The sequence below is a fragment of the Macaca nemestrina genome, chromosome 19 (assembly GCF_043159975.1).
Source record: "Macaca nemestrina isolate mMacNem1 chromosome 19, mMacNem.hap1, whole genome shotgun sequence".
NCBI classification, from domain to species: Eukaryota; Metazoa; Chordata; class Mammalia; order Primates; family Cercopithecidae; genus Macaca; species Macaca nemestrina.
Window position 1 is genome coordinate 79108970 of NC_092143.1, and position 12270 is coordinate 79121239.

Below are 12270 nucleotides of genomic sequence, written 5' to 3' on the forward strand. Positions count from 1 at the left end.
TATTCGACATTTAAACATGCAACATTTAAAAAATTCATTAAAAGGTTTGAGAAATAAAAATTTTTAAAAATATTCTGGAAAGTAGAATAGACAAGATTTTTAAAAACAGAGATTCAATACACACACACAAAAGCCAATATAAGTGTTCTAAATGAGAGAATACACAAAATTTCTCAGAAGAAAGTATCCAAGAAATACAAAAATATGAGCCTTAATTAAAAGATACAAGTTTCCAGAATTACTATATCCATTATTAACCCAGTACCATAAAGAAAAAAACCAACACAAAGGCAGTTTTAAAGAAATTTCTCATCACCAGAAAGGAATAATTCTATTAGTTTCCAAAGAGGAAAACATAGGTTACCTGAAAAAGGAACACAAATAAGAATGGCCTCAGGATTCTTAATAGTAACACTCAAATTTGGAAGATAATGGAATAAGGTCTTCAAATTCTAAGAGAAAAGTATTTGTAGCTAAGAATTCTATACCCAGCCAAACTAGCATTAACATATGAGCAGAATAGGATATCTTCAAACATGCAAAGACCTATAATATTACTTCTTAAGCTGTCTTTCTAAGAAAACTCCTAGAGAATGTTCTCCCATAATATGAGGGTATAGATCAAGAAAGATGAAAACATGGAATCCAGGAGACAATAGATTCAACCCACAATAGCAATGAAGACAAGACCTGTAATACTATTTGTATATGCCTGATGAGCAACCAGGCCACAATGAAATCAGAATGTGAAGGGCCTCCAGGGTGCAATTATGATTGCTGCTGACTGTGTGTTGAATGATACAGTAGAGTAATGCCCACAAGGCCTTTCCATCAGCAAGAGGACAGCATAAGAGAGACCTAGATTAGCCCCAGAGAAGGGAGCACAAATTTTAAAATTTGCATTATTTGGCAACCATGAAAAGGCTAAGTTGGGGGCAAGTATCTATAGATGGCTGAATGTCTATAGTCCATCCATTCAGCAACTGTTAAAAAGAGTGAGGCAGGGTGTCCAAGATGGCTGACTGGAAGCAGCTGGTGTGCGTGGCTCTCACAGAGAGGAACAGAAGCGGCAAGCAAATACAACACCTTCAACTGAAACATCCAAGTCCTTGCATTAGGATTAACCAAGGAAACAACCTGACCCACAGATAACAAGGAAAAGCAAGACGGAACAATGGCCCACCTTGGAGCAACACGGAACCAGAAGATCCTCCCTGACCCAGAGACACAGTGAGTGAATGAGACACCCTGGGAAAACACACTTCTCCCACAGATCTTTGCAACCCTTGGGTCAGCAGATCACCTTGTGAACCCACTCCACCAGGGCCTCCAGTCTAACAGACAGAGCTACGTGAAGTCTTGGCAGAGCAGTCACTTAGGCATGCATGGAGACCCTGGAGCCTTACATACTTGGGCTTTCTGGCAAAAGTAGCTGCAGCTCTGGGAAAGCAGGAGGTTAGACTCCTCTACATACCCTTAGGAAGGAGGCTGAATCCAGGGGGCTGAACAGCAACAGCCTGCAGGCCCCACTTCCACAGCACCACACAAGATAAGACCCACTGGTTTGGAATTCTACCCAGCTAGCAGTAGTGGCATTGCAACTCCCTAAGAAGGAACTCCTAGGTGGAGGGGCAGGCTGCCATCTTTGCTATTTAGACACCTTAGCCATTCTAGCCTTCAGACTTTGGAGAGTTTGAGCTGACCTGGGGCAGAAAGGATGACCCACTATGGCACAGCTGCTCTACCACAACATGGCCAGACTGCTGCTTTAAACAGACACCTGATCCTGTTCCTCCTCACTGGCAGGATCTCCCAAACAGGGCCTCCAGCCAGCCCCAACTAAGCTCTCCAAGTGACAGAGATCTGAATTCCCACTGAGATGGTGCTTCCAGAGGGAGGGGTGGGCCACGATCTTTATTGTTTGGGTGATTTAGCCGTTCTAGCCTTTGGGCTTTGGAAAGTCTGAGCCCACCCAGGGCAGGAGGGATCCCCCAGCACAGCACAGCACAGCTGCTCTACCACAATGTGGCCAGGTTGCTGCTTTACGTAGGTGCCTGATCCCATTCCTCCTCATTGGGCGACACCTCCCAACCAGGGTCTCCAGCCACTTCCTACGATGCCTCTGGACAGGCAACAGGTCCATACCTCCCTGGGACAAAGCTCCCAGAGGAAGGGACAGGCTGTCATCTTTGCTGTTTCACAACCATCACTGGTGACACCTCCTGGTTCTGGAAAACCCAAGGTGACTAAGGACTAGAGTGGGCCCCAAGCATACTGCAGCAGCCCTATGGAAAAGTGGCCAGATTGTTACACGGGTGCCTCTTCCCGTATCTCCTCACAAGGCAGGTCCTCCAGGCCTGGACCTCCAACCACACCCCCTGCCAGAGCTATTGAGCCAATATCAACTCAGCAACTCCCTGGAAAGAGCCTCCAGTGGTAACTGAAAGCGTCTTTGCTACTGACTCTGCTGTGGAACTGCCCTTCCCATCCGTGGACTAATGAAGGAGTAAAGACCCTAAGTGCCTTATACACACCTCCAACAAGCTGCAGTCATCCTAAGGAGAGGGGGCCAACCTGTCTCCCACAGGTATCACATACTCCCCATGACTTGTCACCAGACAGGGAACCCCTGGCTTGGGCCCACATCATAGATCCTCCATCCGGGACTGACTGCACTGAGTGATTGCTCACCTGCATCTCTCTGGGGTGGAACCCCCAGGAGTCAAGCAAAAGATCCTTGGCCATAACCACTACTAAGATCTCTTCCTCTGCTGCCTCTAAGCTGGGGAAGGAACATAAACATTGAGATCACCCCAGAGTTCCAGTGGGCAGCCCAGGAGTGCCAAGTCGTGATCTGCAGTGAACACTCAAGGGGAAGAGAAACCCACACTTTCAGAACACTGAGAAGGAACATGGCTGCAACTGTGAGGAAACATAGGGTAGCCACACAACCAAGCAAGAGTCTATCGAATGACCAATAAGCCTAAGTGCCACCTGCTGGATCACACCCCAAAGCCTCAGCACAAAAAAACACCTCAGTAACATACCACCCTCTGAACCTGTGACAAGAAGTCAGCTTCGAATAAAGGCCCTACACAGCTAAAACCCCACAAGCTATTAATAGAAGAGACTGGGGACCTATATTCAACATTCTTAAAGAAAAAAATTTTCAAGAATTTCATATCCAGTCAAACTAAGCTTCCTAAGTGAAGGAGAAATAAAATCATTTTCAGATAAGCAAGCATTGAGGGACAAAAATTTTAAAAAAGAATAAAAAGAAATGAACAAAACCTACAAGAAGTATGGGAATATGTAAAGAGGCCAAATCTACCAATCACTGGCATCCCTGAAATGGAGGGGGAGAAAGCAAACAACTTAGAAAATATATTTCAGGATATCATCCATGAAAACTTCCCCAACCTTGCTAGAGGGGGCACAGTCAAATTTAGGAAATACAGACAACTTCTGCAAGATTCTACAAAAGAAGATCATCCCCAAGACACATAATTGTCAGATTTTCCAAAGTCAAAATGAAAGAATGTTAAAGGCAGCTAGAGAGAAAGGGCAGGCCACCCTACATCCCCATCAGGCTAACGGCAGACCTCTCAGCTACAACCCTACAAGCTATTAATAGAAGAGACTGGGGACCTATATTCAACATTCTTAAAGAAAAAAAATTTCAACCAAGAATTTCATATCCAGTCAAACTAAGCTTCCTAAGGAGAAATAAAATCATTTTCAGATAAGCAAGCATTGAGGGACTTCATTACCATCAGACCTACCTTACAAGAAATCTTGAAAAGAGTATTAAATATAGAAAGGAAAGACCACTAAAAGCTAATACAAAAACACATTTAAAGACACAGACCAGTGTCACTGTAAAGCAAACATAATAATCAGCCAACATAATAACCAGCTAACAGCACAATGTCAGGATCAAATTCACACATATCAATACTAACCTTGAATGTAAATGGGCTAAATGCCCTACTTAAAAGGCACAGAATGGCAAGTTGGATAAAAAAAACAAGACCCAATGGTATGCTGTCTTCAAGAGGCCTATCTCACCTGTAATGAAACTCATAGGGTCAAAATAAAGAAATGGTGAAAAATCTACCAAGCAAATGGAAAACAGAAAAAAACACGGGGACTGCAATCCTAATTTCAGACAAAACAGATTTCAAACCAACAAAGGTAAAAAAGACAAGGAAGAGCATTACATAATGATAAAGAAAACAGAACTCTCCTAAATATATATGCACCCAACACAGGTGCACCCAGATTCATAAAGCAAGTTCTTAGAGCCCCACAAAGAGGCATAGACTCCCACACAATAATAGTGGGAGACTTCAACACTCCGCTGACAGTATTAGACAGGTCCTCAAAGCAGAAAGTTAACAAAGATATTCAGCACTTAAACTCAGCTTTGGACCAAATGGATCTGACAGACCTTTACAGAAATCTCCAACCTCCCCCCGCCACCAAAAAAGTATGTACATTCTTCTCATTGCCACATGGCACATACTCTAAAGTCGACCACATAATTGGACATAAAACAATTTTCAACAAATGTAAAAGAATCAAAATCATACCAAACAGACTCTCAGACCACAGTACAATAAAAATGGAATTCAACACAATGAAAATAGCTCAACACCATGCAATTACATAGAAATTAAACAACATACTCCTGAATGACTTTTGGGTAAATAATGAAATTAAGGCAGAAATCAAGAAGTTCTTTAAAAATAATGAGAACAAATGCACAACATACCAGAATCTCTAGGACTGTTAAGACAGTATTAAGAGCAAAATTCATTGCACTAAATGCCCATCAATAATTAGAAAGATCTCAAATCAACAACCTGACTTCACAACTGAAAGAAGTAGAAAAGCAAGAACAAATACACCCCAAAGATAGCAGAAGACAATAAATAACAAAAATCAGAGCTGAACTGAAGGAAATTGAGACATGAAAAACCATTCAAAAGATCAGTGAATTCAGGAGTTGTGTTTTTTTTGAAAAAATTAATAAAATAGATAGGCTTTTAGCCAGACTAAGAAGAAAAGAGAGAAGATTCAAATAAACACAATTAGAAATGACAATGTCAATGTTACTACTGACCCCATACAAGTAAAATCAACTATCATAAACTACTATGTACACCTCTACACACACAAACTAGAAAACTTAGAACAGATGGATAAATTTCTGGACACATACACCCTCTCAGGACTGAGACAGGAAGAAATTGATTCCCTGAACAGACCAATAAGGAGCTCCAAAATTGAATCAGTAATAAATAGCCTGCCAACAAAAAAAAGTCCAGGACCTGATGAATTCACAGCTGAATTCTACCAGATGTACAAAGAGGAGTTGGTATCATCCCTACTGAAAGTATTCCAAAAGAAATTGAGATACAACATTCCAGAATCTCCAGGACAGTTAAGGCAGTATTAAGAGGGAAATTCATAGCACTAAATGCCAGCAAGAAGCCAGCATCATTTTGATGCCAAAACCTGGCAGAGACACAATAAAAAAAGAAAACTTCACACCAATATTGTTGATGAACATCAGTGCAAAAATCCTCAACAAAATATTTACAAACCTAATCCAGCAGCACATCAAAAAGCTAATCCACCATGATCAAGTAGGCTTCATCCCTAGGATGCAAGGTTGATTCAACATACTAAAATCAATAAATGTGATTCATCACGTAAACAGAACTAAAGACAAAACCACATGATTGTCTTAATAGATGCAGAAAAGGCTTTTTTTAAATAAAATTCAACATCCCTTCATGTTGAAAACTCTCAATGAACTAGGTATGGAAGGAATATACCTCAAAATATTGAGTCATATATGACAAACCCACAGCCAACATTATACTGAGTAGGCAAAAGCTGGAAGCATTCCCCTTGAAAACCAGCACAAGACAAGGATGCCCTTTCACCACTTCTATTCAACACAGTATTGGAAGTTTTAGCTAGAGCAATCAGGCAAGAGAAATAAATAAAGGGCATCCAAATTGGAAGAGGGGAAGTCAAACTATCTCTGTTTGCAGATGACATGATCCTATATCTAGAAATCCCTATAGTCTTAGCCCAAAAGCTCCTTCGGCTGATAAACAAACAAACAAACAAAAATCTCAGAATACAGGTAATCAAGGAGGTGAAAGATCTCTACCATGAGAATTACAAAACACTGCTCGAAGAAATCTGAGAAGACACAAGCAAATGGAAAAACATCCCCTTCTTATAGGAAAAATCAGTATCATTAATATGGCTATACTTCCCAAAGCAATTTACAGATTCAATGCTATTCCTATCAAACTACCAACAACATTCTTCACAGAACTAGAAAAAAACATTTAAAAATTTATATGGAACCAAAAAAGAGCCCCAATAACCAAGGCAATCCTAAGCAAAAAGAACAAAGCTGGAGGAAGTCACATTACCCAACTTCAAACTATATTATTATACAAGCTACAATAACCAAAACAGTATGGCACTGGTACAAAAACAGGCACATAGACCAATTCAACAGCATACAGATCTCAGACATAAGGCTGCAAATCTACGACCATCTGATCTTTGACAAAGCTGACAAAAATAAGCAATGGGGAAAAGACTCCCTATTCAGTAAATGGTGCTAGCCATATGTAGAAGATTGAAAGTGGATCACCATAAACAAAAATCAACTCAAGATGGGTTAAAGACTTAAATGTAAAACCCAAACTGTGAAAACTCTGGAATATAACTTAGGCAATACCATCCTGGATATAGGAACAGGCAAAGATTTCATGACAAAGACACCAAAAGAAATTGCAACAAAAGCAAAAATTGAAAAACGGGATCTAATTAAACTTAAGAGCTTCTGCACGGCAAAGAAAACTATCAACAGAGTAAAAAGACAACCCTACAGAATGGGGGAAAATATTTGCAAACTATGCATCTGACAAGGGTCTAATATCCAGCATCTATAAGGAACTTAAATGTACAAGAGAAAAATAAACAACTCCATTAAAAAGTGGACAAAGGACATGAAAAGACACTTCTCAAAAGAGGGCATACATGCGGCCAACAAGCATATGAAAAAAAAGCTCAATGTCACTGGTCATCAGAGAAATGCACATGAAAACCACAATGAGATACCATTTCACACCAGTCAGAATGCCTACTATTAAAAAGTCAAAAAAATAACAGATGCTGGTGAGGTTGCAGAGAAAAGTGAATGCTTATATACAGTTGGTGGGAGTGTAAATTAGTTCAACCGTTGTGGAAAGCAGTATAGCAATTCCTCAAAGAGCTAAAAGCAGAACTATCACTCAACCCAGCAATCCCATTACTGGGTACATACCCAGAGGAACATAAAGCATTCTGCCATAAAGACACATGCATGTGTATGTTCATTGCAGCACTATTCACAACAGCAAAGACATGGAATCAACCTAAATGTCCATCAGTGAGAGACTGATAGAGAAAATGTGGTACATATGCACCATGGAATATTACGGAGCCATAAAAAAGAATGAGCTCAGCTGGGCGCGGTGGCTCACACCTGTAATCTCAGCACTTTGGGAGGAGGAGGCAGGCGGATCACGAGGTCAGGAGATTGAGACCATCCTGGCTAACATGGTGAAACCCCACCTCTACTAAAAATTCAAAAAATTAGCTGGGCATGGTGGCAAGCGCCTGTAGTCCCAGCTACTTGGGAGGCTGAGGCAGGAGAATGGCATGAACCTGGGAGGCAGAGGTTGCAGTGAGCCGAGACCTTGCCACTGCACTCCAACCTGGGCGACAGAGTGAAACTCCGTCTCAAAAAAAGGTAAAAAAAGAAAAAAAAATGAGATCATGTCTTTTGCAGGAACATGGATGGAGCTGGAGGCTATCATCCTTAGCAAACTAACACAGGAACAGAAAAACAAAGGCTGCATGTTCTCACTTATAAGTGGGAGCTAAATGATAGGAACTTAGGAACACAAAGAAAGACACAAAAGACACTGAGTCTACTTGACGGGGGACGGTGACAGAAAGGAGAGGAGCAGAAAAGATAACTATTGAGGTTAATACCTGTGTGATGTAATAAAATGTATAACAAATCCCTGTGACACATGTTTATCTATGTAACAAACCTTCACATATACCCCCAAACCTAAAATAATTTTTTTAAATGAGGCAGATATATGTGCACTGATAAAGAATAATATATATATATGTATATATATATATTTTTCTTTTTTTTTCTTTTTTGAGACAGGGTATCAATCTGTAACCCAAGCTGGAGTCTGGAGCGCAGTGATGCAATCAAGCTATCCGTCCCTTCAGTCTCTTAAGTAGCCTGGACCACCGGTGTGTGTCTCCACACCAGGCTAACTTTTATTTTTTGTAAAGATGGGGTCCCACTATGTCACCCAGGCTGGTCTCAAGCTCCTGGGCTGAAACAATTCTCCTGCCTCATTTTCCCAAAGTGTTGTGATTATAGGTGTGAGCCCCCATGCCCAGCCATGTATGTTATTATTAAATAAGACAATCAAGACACAGAATAGTGTGTGCAATATGCTACCATTTGTGTGAAAAATAAAATATATTTATATTTATAGACACACACAAATATTTGTATTTGCAGAAAATGTGATATTTGAGGTTGGGCTGTCAGATAAAATTTAGGATGCCCAGTTACATTTTAATTTTAAATTAACAATGAATAATTTTTATTATATTCCATGCAATATTTGGGATGAATAATTATTCATTTTTATCTGAAATTCAAACTTAACTGGGAAACCTGTGTTGATATTTGCTAAATTTGGCAATCCTACTTTGAGGTGATGAAGGTTAGTGTTAAGATATGTAATCAGATATGCAGTTTAGTATTCTATTCTCAAAAATCTAACATGATGGCGTGCACACACACAGAAAAGGAAACCAATAACCCCGTCTCCCCTGCCAAGCACATTTGCACATTGGATACCATTTGCACCGTGCTGTGGGAGCTGTGGGATGTGGTGTCATGGTCCTAGAACTGCAGGCTGAGTTGCTGGGGGGCCGTCCTGCTGGTGAAGGGGACTCATTGCCCAAGGAAGTTCCTGGCACTTGTTATAGAGCATCCTGTATCTGTCCTTCAGGCACCAGCGGAGCTGAGGGTGATTCCAGGCCATATGTGCAGTTGAGGTGCTTCAATAATTTTCTTCTGGTCTAACTTCAAGAACAGCCACATAAAGTAGCTGCGATCACTCAGTTTCCTCTGGGACCACATTCTCCCCACCCTGACCCCAAGTCCCCGCTGCTCTTATGGCCATGTGGAGTTCGTGCTTATATTTTGTTGGCAATTGGATTCAAACACATCACAGTATTTTGAATTGAGGGGTTTAAAAATTATTATTATATTCGCTTTGCAGCTACCTATAGTTATTTATGCTGTAAATTCTGTTTAAACTCACTTGAGTGGGCCCCCGCTGACTACTGAAGGGTTGTTAGTAGCAAATTTGTCCAAGGACAAAGAAATCATTGAAGTCAGTTCTCCTTCCCCTTTTACAGGGTGAAAGAAATACATCCCCTGGCGTAAGAAGAGGGTGAAAGCTCCCTCCTACCCTTTTTCAAAAGCTCTGCTCAAATCCAGCGGACTGTGTTCCTTGCCAGCAGCTGTGACTGCTGAAAGCCTGGCGTTTAGAATCATTTCCAAGCTCGCTCAGGGGCTGCCAGGAGAGTGGCCGGATGCTGACTGCCGCCGAAGCAGACGGCTTCAGTCAAAGGGGTTTGAAAGACTGTCCCACCCCACCCCAGCCCTCTCGCTCAGACTAAGTTCAGAGAGGTTGGGTGAGGTGCCCAAGGTTGCGAGGGGGTTAGCAGCCAAGCAGGGACTGCCGGCCTGCTGTGTCCGACAGGGACCTTGGGCAGCTTCTCACGCCCTTCTGCTGCCTTCTTCTTTCTCTTCTTGGTCCAACAACACCTCCAAAGGCTCCACACCTCCAGCCCCCTACGTGGGCTGCCTTTCCCCTTCCAGGCTTTAATAAAATGTCACAGCACCAGGCGGAGGCTCCCACTTCTGGAGAAGGCTTGAAGAGCCAGGTGCTGCCCCAAAAGGCGGGGCAGTGGCCCCCACGGAGTGTGTCTTGGCCAGTTGGAAAAAGAAGTTAGGAGAGAAGTAAGCAGACAGTGCCCACCCACCCTCCTCTACCCCTGCCCCCAGCAGCCTACTCCACACGCAGACTCTCCTTGCAAATCTCCAGATGGGTCCACCACGCTGGGCACGTGCCCAGGCCTGCCTGCGAGCTCGCTGGGTGCATTGACCAACGTGGCAAGGTATCACGTCACTTCGTGTTTTTCCCCACCTCGCTCCCTCTATCTCCTCATTCTCACTGCTCAAGGCTCAAACCTCCCAAATAGAACATGGGACTTGAATTCTTGCTGCGGCTCTGCTTTTAAGAGGCCCCTGGCCTGAACATCACTGATACCCAGTCTCAACACTGAGGCTGCTGGTGCCTCCCAGCACATCCTTAACACATCCCTGGCACATGGGTTCTCATCTCAGGGACTGCTTCTAGGAAATCCAACCTAAAACACCATTTAGTTTAAAAACACTTTTCATAGGTGACACGGTGGCTCACGCCTGTAATCCAAACACTTTGGGAGGCCAAGGCAGGCGGATCACTTGAGCCCAGGAGTTTAAGACCAGCCTGGGCAACATAGCAAGACCCCATCTCAATAACAAAAAATAAATCATTTTTTTTCTTAAACGACTGAGCACTTATAACCCTCCCAATCCTCTTTCCCTGCCTGATTATCCCCATAGCATTTAGCACCATATAAGTTATTTTATTTTATTTCTCTCGCCTTCTGAATAGAGTGTAAGCTCCATGAGGGCCTGGACTTCTGCCAGTTTTGTTCACTGCTGTTCCCTCAGCACATAGAACAGTGTCTGCCACAGGTAAGCACACTAAGTGTTTGTTGAGTGAATGAAGGTGCCAAGGATTGGGCTACATGCCAAAAATAAAACAATGAACAGAAAAGACATGGTCCCAAGCCCAGAAAGCTTCGTCTAAAGGGAAGATGCATCGTTAAATCTTATCCCTTTTCTTCTACTCTTCAGATGATCCCAGTTGCCTTGCTTTATGGTATTCTACCTTGGAGTTCCATTTCATCATCTAATTTGGGGTCTTTGCATTCTCACGGGATTAATTCCAATACGTTCTGCTTGTGGCACCTGTTTGCACCAAGGATGGGTTTTCCTGGCCCTGCAGCTCTTTAAACATCAGCAGCCTCTGCGGCCCATGTTTCCTCCTGCCTTTTATGTTGTTTCATCAGAAATCAGTGTTCTTTTTTGGCAAGAATCATGGAGCACACATTTCTAATCCTACTTCTGGTCAAAATACATAGTTGTGTTCCATTTGGGATCTGTGGCAGACACTGTCAGATGTCTACCCATCAGCCATCCCACCCTTTCTCCTTAGTAATAAAACTCTTGATATTATTTGCAGCCCAGTAGTCTACTAGAGCAAGCTTGTACCAGCTCCCAAGAGCCAATTATTAGATTTGTGGGAATTGTGTAAACTAATCATTAAACCATTGGTAGCTTGAAATTGACCGTGGTGGTAGTATTTATACTGCAGACATTAGCAAATGCTACAATCAGGAGTTTCTTTCTCTCTCCCTCCCCATCTCCCACTTTGGGGTGGGGGGAGGATAAAGCTGGCTTACGGACACATCACTGAGGGGTGGATAGGCACCCAGCTAAAAGACTACATTTCCCAGCCTCCCTTGCAGTAAGATATGGCGAACTGGATGAAGCTAGTCCCTAATGACTTAAAGGCCCTGGTTACCTAACTCCAGGGCAAAAATCAACTGCTTTTTTAAAAGCCATTTTTTAGTTGAGAATTTTTTTTATTACCTGTAGTGATACCTGATCCTAACTGATACAGGGCCCAGCTGAAAGTGAGTTTCTCGCCAAGCAGATACATATTTCTTATGCAATACCATTAATGTCCCAGGCCACAGTGGCTCACAGACGCTACTGCTTAATTACACTGTGCCCTTCATCAGGCAGGCTACAGTTGCCACCTACCTTGCCTTCAGACTTACCCTCTGTGAAGTGGTCACTGATGTTTTCTTCTTTAATTTTGACATACGACAAATGACTGAAGTCCATCACAAGTCCTGAATCCTTTTAGAAATAGCTTTATGGTATTCTACCTTGGAGTTCAGCCACCTTCACACACCACAACAACTGGCTAGTGCCTTCTGCCACTGGATGGTGTCCTCACAGCAGGA

General features: G+C 42.5%; 1 pseudogene; it reads left to right on the forward strand.

The window, feature by feature from the left end:
- Positions 1–12270, forward strand: part of LOC105478959 (aldo-keto reductase family 1 member B1-like) — a 33004-nt pseudogene that overhangs the window by 13180 nt on the left and 7554 nt on the right.